A 10,958-nucleotide genomic window follows, 5' to 3' on the forward strand; every position below is an offset into this window, starting at 1 on the left:
GTCAAAGCAATAGCTACCAAGAGGTGAAAATGGTCTGCTCAAAGCAAAAGTAGACTGACTGGTGAACAGCAAATGTTATGGCAATGGTTTATTGAAATGCTCAAGGTATTTTGCTTGTTTGCTTTCTGGAGGGTTAAAGAACAATAACATCTACTTATGAGAATGTTGAAAAAGCTAGCCAAAACTTTAGCAGAAAAGTTTCACAAGAGTCCTTTTTCATCACAGCAATGCGTCTGTGCATCCCTCTTATAAAACAAGGGTAAATTTTTCGAGAGTTTCGATGGCAAATCTGATTTATCTCCTTCTTACTTCTTTTTGTTTCCTAAGGTTAAAAAAATCTTTTAATTGTATCCATTTTTCTTCCAGTTGTCAAGTACCTTCAAGTTGGTTCCAACTCACAGCAAACCTATATAGGGTTTCTGAGGAGGGGAAGCAGGCTTGAAATGCTGACTTTTTGGTGAGCAGTCCAGTGCTTATTCTACAGCACCACACCTACACTGACATGGTTAAATTCCCATGACCCCTAGTTCTTTACGGATGGACTAAAAAGCTGGTATCATCACTTACAAAAATGTCTTGACCTTGATGAAGTTTATATTGTGAAATAAGTTTGTATTTTTATTTTTAATTCCATTTTCCCACAAAATTGAAATCCCCTTGAATCACAGCAGACACTAGGTCAGGAGAGCAGTGCATCATGATTCTGGTGGTAATGGTTGCTGGGACAGAATTTGACAGCTGAAAAATACCAAAGATATATTCTTTAATTTCTTCTCAATTTTGCCTGGTGTCTGCCTGTGTTGGAGTGGGGGCTTACCTGAAGCCATAACTTCAGTCTGGATTGGGTTTCCATCCATATGCAAAGCGTTGAGCAGCACGATCGATCATTCCTTTCCCTGTTCCTCTTTGTTTACTCTGTGATATGGTAATTGAGACATTACTATTAAAATATAATAATGACTGCATTGTCATTAAGCCTCTATTTTAAAAAATTTAATGCTGCCAACCTCAGCGTTGATGTGGCAATTCACAAGAAAAGGCAAATAAATCAGCATTTTCTATAGCTAACTCTGGAGTCCTGGTGTGGTGCTATAGAATAATGCACTGGACTGTAAGGGACACCATGGAAAGGTAGTTCATTTAATGACCTTGAGCAGTCAGCTCATCTATGCAGTGATAAATTCTTATGTATAAGAGACTATTCCAAGAATATATTTTTAAAAAGAAATCTGCCATTGAGTCAATTCTGACTCTTAGCAATGTTATATAGGTTTTTTTTTAATTTTTATTGTGAATTGAATGATAGTTTACATGAGAGAACATTGGTTTTTACACTCATCATTTCATTGCAATGATTACAATCTCCTTCATATATCATCATTCACCAGTATTCTTTTTTTTTTTTTCTCCTTTTAAATTTTTAATCGCAAACTAATTTACAAAGGACACACTACTTTTTGCTATGTAACAGTAAAGTTTCCAGTTAAGTAATTAGTCAGAACTTCTACATAGGATTCAACTCAAAAACCAAAAAAAGTTTTTCTGGAAATGGAAATGGTTGAAAATTGGGTTTTCTAGAGATGTGTTTGAATATGAAGCTACAATACATAAAACTGAAGTATCTGGAAATACTTGGCTGCCTATAGTTTTCAGCAAGATCTCAAAGTGCTCAAAAATTCCTTGATCTTTTCAACCAGTCTTTCATGCTTGTCTTTAAAGTCTTCATTAACATCCAGTGTTAAGATAGGCACCTCTTGTAAATAATCAAAGTTGGTTTTCAGTGTTCTATGCAGTAACTAGTTCTCATGCTTATAGTGAAGTTTCTCTAAATACTCAAGAGGAATGCCTTGTTCTTCATGTCTTCCCCATAAATATATTCTATTCAAGCATGTCTCTGGAGTGGCTCCAAGATAAATGATTCCATCCAGTTGAAGGCTTTGGCCAAAATAGTTATTCATCCAGTCATGCCAGTCTTGATAATTGGTCCACTCATTTTCATTCATACAGTCAGATTCATATAAATTAGATGCAAAAATTCACCTGTCATTATACCCCGATGGTTCAAAAAATAATACAGGTTTCTCTGTGTTTTTGATCTTGCCATTGAGAGAGGCAAGTTGAGCTCATATGCCACTGAGGCAGGCATATGACTGGAAAGTAAAAGACCATCGTTCCAGTTTCTCATACATCATCTGAAGAACATTGCTACCACTTTTCTGAGATGTTGTCAGTTCCTCAAATTCATCTTGAGGAGTTTGACCATTGCACCATCTGGCAACAGGTTCAGGAACCACCTCCCAATCCTCACAGATTTGTTTTAGGATATTCACAAACGTTGACTTCCCTGCACCTATGTTCCCTTCCATAGAGATTTTCTTGATACGGGTCCCCTTAGAGTTGGTGGCGGGCGAAGGGCAGCTTCTCTTAGGCGGTGTAGCCATTCTGCTGTCCGGAGCGCTTTAGGCAGAAAGTCACCAGTATTTACTTCTATTTCCTCTGTTTTTTCTAGGCTGTAAGTCTTTACAGGAACAGAAAGCTTCATCTTTCTCCCCCAGAGCCACTGGTAGGTTTGAACTGCTGACCTTGCAGTTAGCAGTCCAGTGCTTATCCTACAGAGCCATCAGCGCTCCTTATTCCAAGAATATATAACAGAAATATATAAACTCAATTTAATAAAATGGTTAGATTAGTTTTCAGTAGGAATTTATGGCTTCTTGTCAATTTTGAATGTGGTGAAGTATTTTGTCTCACAAATCTGTTAAAAGATAATTTTCCCAAAAGTAACATTATAACTGTCACATGATTTAAAATGAGCATGTGTTCAAGATTTTATTATGCACATTAATTAAATGAGGTAACTAGAAAAGCTGTTACAACTGATTCAAAGCAGAATCCAAAGAATAAACACAATTTTAAATCAGAGGTAGTAAAATATTTTTAAATATTATATATTAAAACCAGGTTACAAAACTGCCTTTTTCATAGTGAGGGAAGGGAAGTCAATTGAACATCCACTAGACAGAATTTATTTGCATGCCAGTTGATAAGACTTACATGGTATTACTATCATTTATCTATAACTTAAAGAGTTGTAGAATTGCTCAAAGGCAAGGAAATGTTTGAAGAAGATGACCTGGAAGCTTGTGCTCTAAACCTGACAGTTTTCTGTGGAAGATAACTAGCAATTTCCCCCCAAATTTCCTTCCACTTTTTTTCTCTGTGGGTTAATGCGCTGGACAGCAAAGTTGGTTTGAACCACAAAGTCACTGATTCAAGCTCACCAATTGCTCCTTGGAAACCCTATACAGGGTCGCTATGGATCAGAACTGACTTGACAGCACATAACAACAACAACAACAACATTTTTCTTTAGATTTTAAAGCATTTAGAAAAGCACTGGACTGTGAACCACGAGGTCCGAGGTTCGAGCCCACTGGAAGCTCCATGGAAGAAAGATGAGGCTTTCTGTTCCCTGGAAGATTAAAACCTCAGCAACCCTATACAGTTCTCTATGAGTCGGACCCAACTTGATGACTCTTAACAACAACAAAAATCATTACAACGATTATTAAGATTTGCAGGTATGTTCTTGTTAAATGCTGGTTCCTACTCATAATGTCCTATGCACAACATGATGAAATAGTGCCTGCTCTTGCACTAGTCTCACAATCATTGCTAGGTTTGAGTCCTTTGTTGCAGTCCTGTGTCAGTCCATTTCTTTGAGGGTCTTCCTCTTTTTCACTGACCCTTTGCTTTTACAAATTTGCTGCTTTTTCAGGGATGGACCTTTCTAATAACATGTCCAAAGTACATGAGAAATCTCACCATCCTTGCTTCTAAGGAGAATTCTAAAAGTACTTCTTCCAAGACAGACTTCTTCATTCTTCAAGCAATCCATGGCATAGTCAGTATTCTTCACCAACACCGTCATTCAAAGGTATCAATTCTTTGTCTTCCTTATTCATTGCCCGACTTTCATATGCATATGAAGCGATTGAAAACACTGTGGATTGGGTCAGGTACCTTAGTCCTCAAAGTGACATCTTTGCTTTTAGCACTCTAAGAGGTATTTTACAGCTGAGCCCTAAAGCTTATTGTTGACAACAGACTGTGGTTAAATTGGGAGACAGACACAAATCATAATATTCCAGAAGGAACCTGCTGGCAGGGACATCAAAAGGCAGATTTTAGAAAGAGCTCTGCTTGTAACTATGAGAGGACTTCAAAAAGTTTGTCGGAAAATTCCATTATCTTTTCACTCCATTTTTCCATGAGCTTGTTGAATCCCCTTCGTATTCTCATGCCTATACAGAAATATGGGCAACAGTTGGTTTAAAGCCCATAATAGATATATGCATGGATCCCAATTCCATGCAACATGATCCTTGACCTTAAAAGACTCAGTTTAGTGAAAAAACATGTTCATTAATCATAAAAAAATCTTCATTCTATTGTTTACAAATCCAACTGACAAGAAATTGTATTTATATCATGATGCTTTTTCAGGTCTAGACTATTAGGTATAGCAAATAGAACCAAGGAGAGCTATAGCTGACTCAAGCAAAATGGAGATGTAGGCTTCATTCTCTTGCTTTCTCTCTTCCTCTCTCTCTCTGTCTCTTTCACACACATGCTTGTTTTCATATGCTCATTTCTTTTTGGCTGCTCTAGATTTTAGACTTGAGAAGTCACCTCCTTCATATAGAATAATAGTTTAAAGGAATTTTCATTCCAGTGAATTAAATGGCACCTTAACAGGTATGTTACAGAAGAATGAAGGCCCACAGTACTTGCCAGTGACCCAACTGGGGTATGAAACAAACTAAGGGCAGTAGAATCTCTTTAGAAGTTAAAGAACTCTACAGTAAGGGTTTTCTTACAAGCAGGGGCCACAGCTTCCCTCCTACCACCAAACAAGTCCCAGTCAGAGTCCACCTGAACTGCCACACATCCTGCCAACATTAGTCAGTCTTGCTGAGACTCACTTTCCTCTCGAATCAGAGGGTCCATGTGGTTTAGTGAATTTGTTGTTGATGTTAAGTGCCGTCAAGTCGATTCTGACCCATAGTGACCCTGTATAGGGTTTTCAAGGAGCAGCTGGTGAGCTTGAACCGCTCGCTGATCATGCAGTTCAAACAACTTTGCAGTCTGACTCATTAATCCACAGTGCCACACCAGGACTCCCGGTTTGGTGAATAATGCCCACATTATGCTTCCCAGCCCACAGAGCTAAGTGACTATGGGCAGGAAGCTTGCTTGTAGAATGAGGTGCCTCCGGGCACTTATGAAGGGGAGCTAAGTTTGCTGATCTACTGAACTAGAGCTAATTGCCTACTTATGATGGAGTGGTGTGTCCTGTGGGCACTTATCACAGTGTTTTCATTGGAACAGCTGTGCCCTTAACATTTTCTAATCCTGAATTGTAACCTGTTAACTTTCCTAGTAAACCTCATAACTGTTGAGTATTTTCTCTGAGTTCTGTGTGGCCATTGCAATGGATTGTTGAACCCAGATGAGAAGCAGAAAGTCTCATGAGAGGGATGGTTGGTGCCATATTTTTGCAGTTCGTGACACTGAGAGGCACCCCAACATTTAGTACTTTGCCATATTTCTTTGTCATCAGTTACTGTGCTGTCCATGGATCTCCTGGGTATTATTCTGATCGACACTCTCAGCTGGAACGTATAGAACAGTAAACATCCTGATAAAAGTTACTGTTAACACTTTATTCAAATCATTATCAGCAAATGCCCAGATTCCCAATCTCTGCACAGAACATGAATGAGGAAGTATTGCTTCCTTGACACCAGCAAACAAAGGAAATGTACAACTAGACATAACTTGTTGTAAAGTGTGGTCTAGGCAGTTCTGACTCATAGTGACCCTGTATAGGGTTTACAAGGATTGGCTGGTGAGTTTGAACCAGCAACCTCATGGTTCAAACTGACTTTGCGGTCCAGTACTTTATCCCACAGCGCCAGACCAGGACTCCAAACATTGCAAGTATTACTCAATTCGCTAATTTGGGGTACAATTAGGGTTCAATCATCCTAATTAGTGGCTGGAATTTTAGCAGAGGATAACAGCTTGATTTACAGCCTTCCTTTCCCTTTTGATTGTTCTAGAAATGAGAGGACAAATTCACTTAAGAGAAAGTGAGTTCTGCCTTTGTACCCAAACAGGGCACTGACAGGGCGACCAGGTGTGGAGGTGCTCTGTGAGTATGCTGCTCCCTCACAGGCCTGGGGGGCCAACAGGCCATCATCATCCCTTATATGGCATGAAGATCCCCTTTGGGGATTAATTTTGTAGATACCATTTTGCCTGTCACTTCATTTTATTACAAAGAGTGTAATGATCCTCAGCATGTCATTTATTTTATTAAAAAAAACAAAACAAAACACCTTTTAATTTTTGAAAATACTATCTACTTGATGTACAATGTTTGAAAACGTATAAGAAGGCTTCATAAAGTTCATGGAAATTTTTCATTATTTTTTCATTCCATTTTACATGAGCTTTTTGAAGCCTCTTCACATTTTCAAAATGAAAACAAGTCAGATGATATCTAATACCAGAACGATGTCTCTCACTTTTCAATTTGGACCAAGGACATTGTGGGGAAATAGCCAACATTTTATAATAATGTCTAAACTTGGAAAGAAACCTTGCTCTAGGCTTGCTGTTGTTGTTGTTAGGTGCCATTGAGTCAGTACCGACTAATAGCAACTCTATACACAACAGAACAAAACACTGCCTGATCCTGGGCCAACCTCACAATTGTTGCCACACTTGAGCCCTTTGATGTTGCCACTTGGCCAATCCATCTCACTGGGGGTCTTCCTCTTTTTCTCTGGCCCTCCACCTTACCAAACATGAGATCCTTCTCCAGCAACTGGTCCCTCCTGACAATATGTCCGAAGTATGAGAGATAAAGTTAGGCCATCCTGGCCTCTAAGGAGAACTTCTTCCAACACAGATCTGTTGGTTCTTTCGGCAGCCCATGGCACTTTCAATGTTCTCTCCCAACACCACAACTCAAAGGCATCAATTCTTCTACACTCTTCCGTATTCACTGTCTAGCTTTCTCATGCATATGAGGTTATTGAAAATACCATGGCTTGGGTCAGGCGCACCTTAGTCCTCAAGCTGCCATCTTTGCTCCTCAACAGTTTAAAAAGGCCTTGTGCAGAGTGACGAACTACTTCTGAATATTTAGTCACTGAAAACCTTATGAATAGCAGAGAAACACTGCTCTAGGCTACAAAGAGAAAATTAAGCTAGACTAGCTTTCCTGATGGTAAGAGAGAGTAGAAACTGTAGGACGAGGGCTAATGCAACCATCAAGTCAAGAAGAGAAACGATGCTGTTTGCATATTATAATAGTTGTAAAAGTCCAGGTGGGAGAAATCTGTGATTGTGACTGGCATTCTCATCGTTTTAACTTCCACATGAATCTCTTTAATAATCCTTCATGAACAAGCCAAATCAAGGCTCATTTACCTTATCAATTTCTTCCTATGTGGAAAAAAGACTTAGTGACTACAACCCTGGAAAAGTAGAATTTGATGAGAAACTAAGCACATTGACTTTAACAGTTGGGTTGTGGATGATTCAAATGAAAATCTCAAACTGTACATATGCCTGAGGGTCTAGATATTAGAAATAGATAATCCCAAAATACCACTGGTGCAAATTTACATCACTACCTACCATTGTGTTCACAAAAAGAACACAGTTAATCTAATAATTATAGTTCAATTAATACCAATTTATAATGAAGAAGTCTAAAAGTTCATCAACAGATGAACAGATAAGCAAAATGTGGTGTATACATGCGCTAGTCTTGAAGACAAATGAAGTTCTGTTATACAAAGGGGCTCCAAAACTTCATGGAAAAAGTCCATTATCTTTTAATGCCATTTTCCCATGAACTTTTTAATGTCCTCTCATATTCTGCAACATGCATAAATCTTGAGAAAATCATGTCAAGTAAAATAAGTTAGTTTTAAAAGAAATATTGTATGATTCTACTTACATGAAATATCTAGAATAGGCAAGTTTTTAGAGACCAAAGTTAACTAGTATTTACTGGGGATGAAAAGTAGGTGGGGATCATTGTTAAGTAGATACTAACTTGTTAAGGGTAATGGAAAAATTTGGAAACAGAGTTGAGATGGTTGATGAAGATGAACAGAATTAATGTCACGGAATTGTATACATAAAAAGTGTTAAAATGGCAAATGTTTTGTGACATATATATTTACCACAACTAAATAAAAAATGCCCCCAAATCCCCAAGAAGAGCAACATTGGAAAAAACTGCCATCTTAAGAAAACACATACGATGCTACGATGTAGAATAGGAAACATAGTCTAGATGTCTGTCACTTGGGAATGCCCCTCATATGTTCACCTTCTGTCCTGTGAGAGAAAGCACTTGCACCAAGAGCTGAAGAACAGGTTGGATTTTGACAGGAGGGAATCGGTGGAAGGAAGAGCACTCCATCACCAAGATTTCCCTAAAGATGAGACTGTGTAGGTCATGGAGGAGACCCTGGGTGGTATAGATGGTTAGGTGCTTGACTACAAACAGAAAGTTTGAAGGTTGAAGTTCACCCAGAAGCAAATGAAAAGAAGAGTTTGATGATCCACTTTTAACAGATCGATGGTGGTGGTGGTGGTGGTGATGTGTCGTGGAGTTGGTTTAGACTCATAGTGACCCTGTACAGGGTTTTCGAGGCTGTAATCTTTATGGGAGCAGAAAGCCTCATCTTTCACCCATAGACTAGCTGGTAGTTTTGAACTGCTGACCCTGATGTTAGCAGCCCGATTCGTAACCACTACATTACCAGAGCTCCTTTTTAACAGATTACAGCCATTAAAAATCCTATAAATCACAATTCTAGTCTGACACACAGGGATCACCATGAGTACCAATTGATTAGAAGACAACTTTTGTGTTTGACTGTATGTGAGTATGAAGACAGAAAATAGTTCAATTTGGCAGGAGGTCAGGTGGACCGTTTGAGAGATTAGAAAGAGAAATTTGGGTCACATATTGAAGAAAGTTGATTCTGAACTAGGGATAGGAAATCTTTCTATTTGTAAATTATCTTCAACGCTCTCAAAAATTGTTTTTCCTAAAGCCAACCTTTTTCTTACATCTTTGGTTGATAGCTGGACTGAGAATTGCTTTTTTTCCCTATGTGCAGTTGATTTCTCCCTCCTTTCCAATTATTCCTGCACACATTCACCAACCTTTTTAAAACTCCATGTGTTCATTTGCCTGCTGCTCACAAAATCCTGAAAGCCAAGGGAAAGGGCAAAGGCTCAGCTCTTTAGGTGACCTTTTGGTGTCTTTGTGATGAGACTCTGACTTTCCACTCCACTTTCTTCCCTAACCCTGCTTTAGGGATTTGGCTCCAGTAGAGTTGGAGAAGTTACAGCTTCCAACGAGTTCAGTGTATTTCTGCTCATGATCAGAACCCCGGCTGGAACACCATTCCCCTTCTCTCCAGGTCCCGGGTCTCTTCTTCCGTCTGCATCCCACACACATCCCCATCCAGTTCCTCTCAAATCTCTCCACAGCAGCCCACTGCAATCGCTGGCTGTCCTTCCTTCCCCAAATCCTTCATTGTTTTCTATACTACTCATTCAGCAATTGATTCCTCCTTTCATTCTGCTGGAATTTATTGGATGTTTGCTATGCATCGTGTGGTAGGAAGAGAAATGTCTGTCTCTGACCTGAAAGAGGACAGAAAAACCCTCACAGCTACAATAGAATGTGATGTTGTGTTGTTGTTAAGTGCCATCAATCTATTCCAACTTTGACACTGTATAGGGTTTCCCCTGAGTTTGAACTGCTGACCTTTCAATGAGCAGTCCAGTGCTTATGCTACAGTGCCGCACCAAGACTTCATAGTGGCCACAGTAGTAATAAAATTGGGTAAAGTGAAAGAGCCTAGCAGAAACTGGGGAGAGAAAGAGGGAGGGAAAGAGGGAGAGAAAAGAAGGGAGGAAATTAAGGTGAGAAAAAGGAAAAGAGACTTTTTTGGAAGCAGTGATTTTTCAGATTACTTTTGAAGTATGACTTTTATAAAAAAAAAAAAAAGTTTTAATCAAGCCAGTTCTGACTCATGACGATGCCATGTGTGTCAGCTTGGAACTGTGCCCATAGGGTTTTCAATGGCTGCTTTTCCAGAAGTGGATCTCCAGGTCTTTCTTTCAGTGTCATTCTGGGTGGACTCAGTTATTGAGTGCATTAACCCTGGGTCCCTGAAGAATGAGTTGTTGTTGTTAAGCGCTGTCAACATAGCAACCCTGTATAAGGGTTTCCAAGGAGCAGCTGATGAGTCTGAACCACAAATCTTATGGTTCAAACTGATCTTGCAGTCCAGTGCTTTATTCCACAAAGTGATGATGGCTTCAGTGAAGGGTCAATGTGTGTTTAGTCTTGGAGGTGAGAGAAAGTAGTATATTTTAAGAAACACCAAACAGATGTTTGTTGCTGATGCTGATCATGGAAATACATAATTTGCTCCATGCTGTTATAAATAATTCCACACACCCCTGTCCCGTCCCTCCTTCTGCCCTCCTCTCCCTCTCCAGGTTCGTTCACTTTACCAGTCTTGTCACATTCCAATGGAAGGGCGTGTGCTTTACCTCCACATTGTCACAGGTCACCGGTTAGTTCTTGTTACTCTAACGACAATAGGAAAAAGTATTAAAGTTAGCAAATAGTAAAATTCATCTATGAAGGAAAGATCTAGGTTTCAAAGTGGAACCTATATCTTTTCTTCCCAGAAGTACAAATAATTATGATGATGAATTACAGTTCGTTTTTCACTCCTCTTCAATCAATACCCATGACAATTTTAATAAAACAATATTCTTTCAATAAGTATTTGTTGAGTACAATCATGCATTGTTTAACATCTACAGTACATTCTGTGAAG

The 10,958-nt window shown here is 39.1% G+C and overlaps 1 pseudogene; it reads right to left on the reverse strand.

Moving 5' to 3' along the window:
• Positions 1–1,649: 1,649 nt before the first annotated feature.
• On the reverse strand, positions 1,650–2,441 carry LOC102829002 (annotated as a pseudogene).
• Between the last annotated feature and the right edge of the window lie 8,517 nt (positions 2,442–10,958).

Source organism: Chrysochloris asiatica, unplaced genomic scaffold (assembly GCF_000296735.1).
Source record: "Chrysochloris asiatica unplaced genomic scaffold, ChrAsi1.0 scaffold00027, whole genome shotgun sequence".
Classification (NCBI taxonomy): Eukaryota; Metazoa; Chordata; class Mammalia; order Afrosoricida; family Chrysochloridae; genus Chrysochloris; species Chrysochloris asiatica.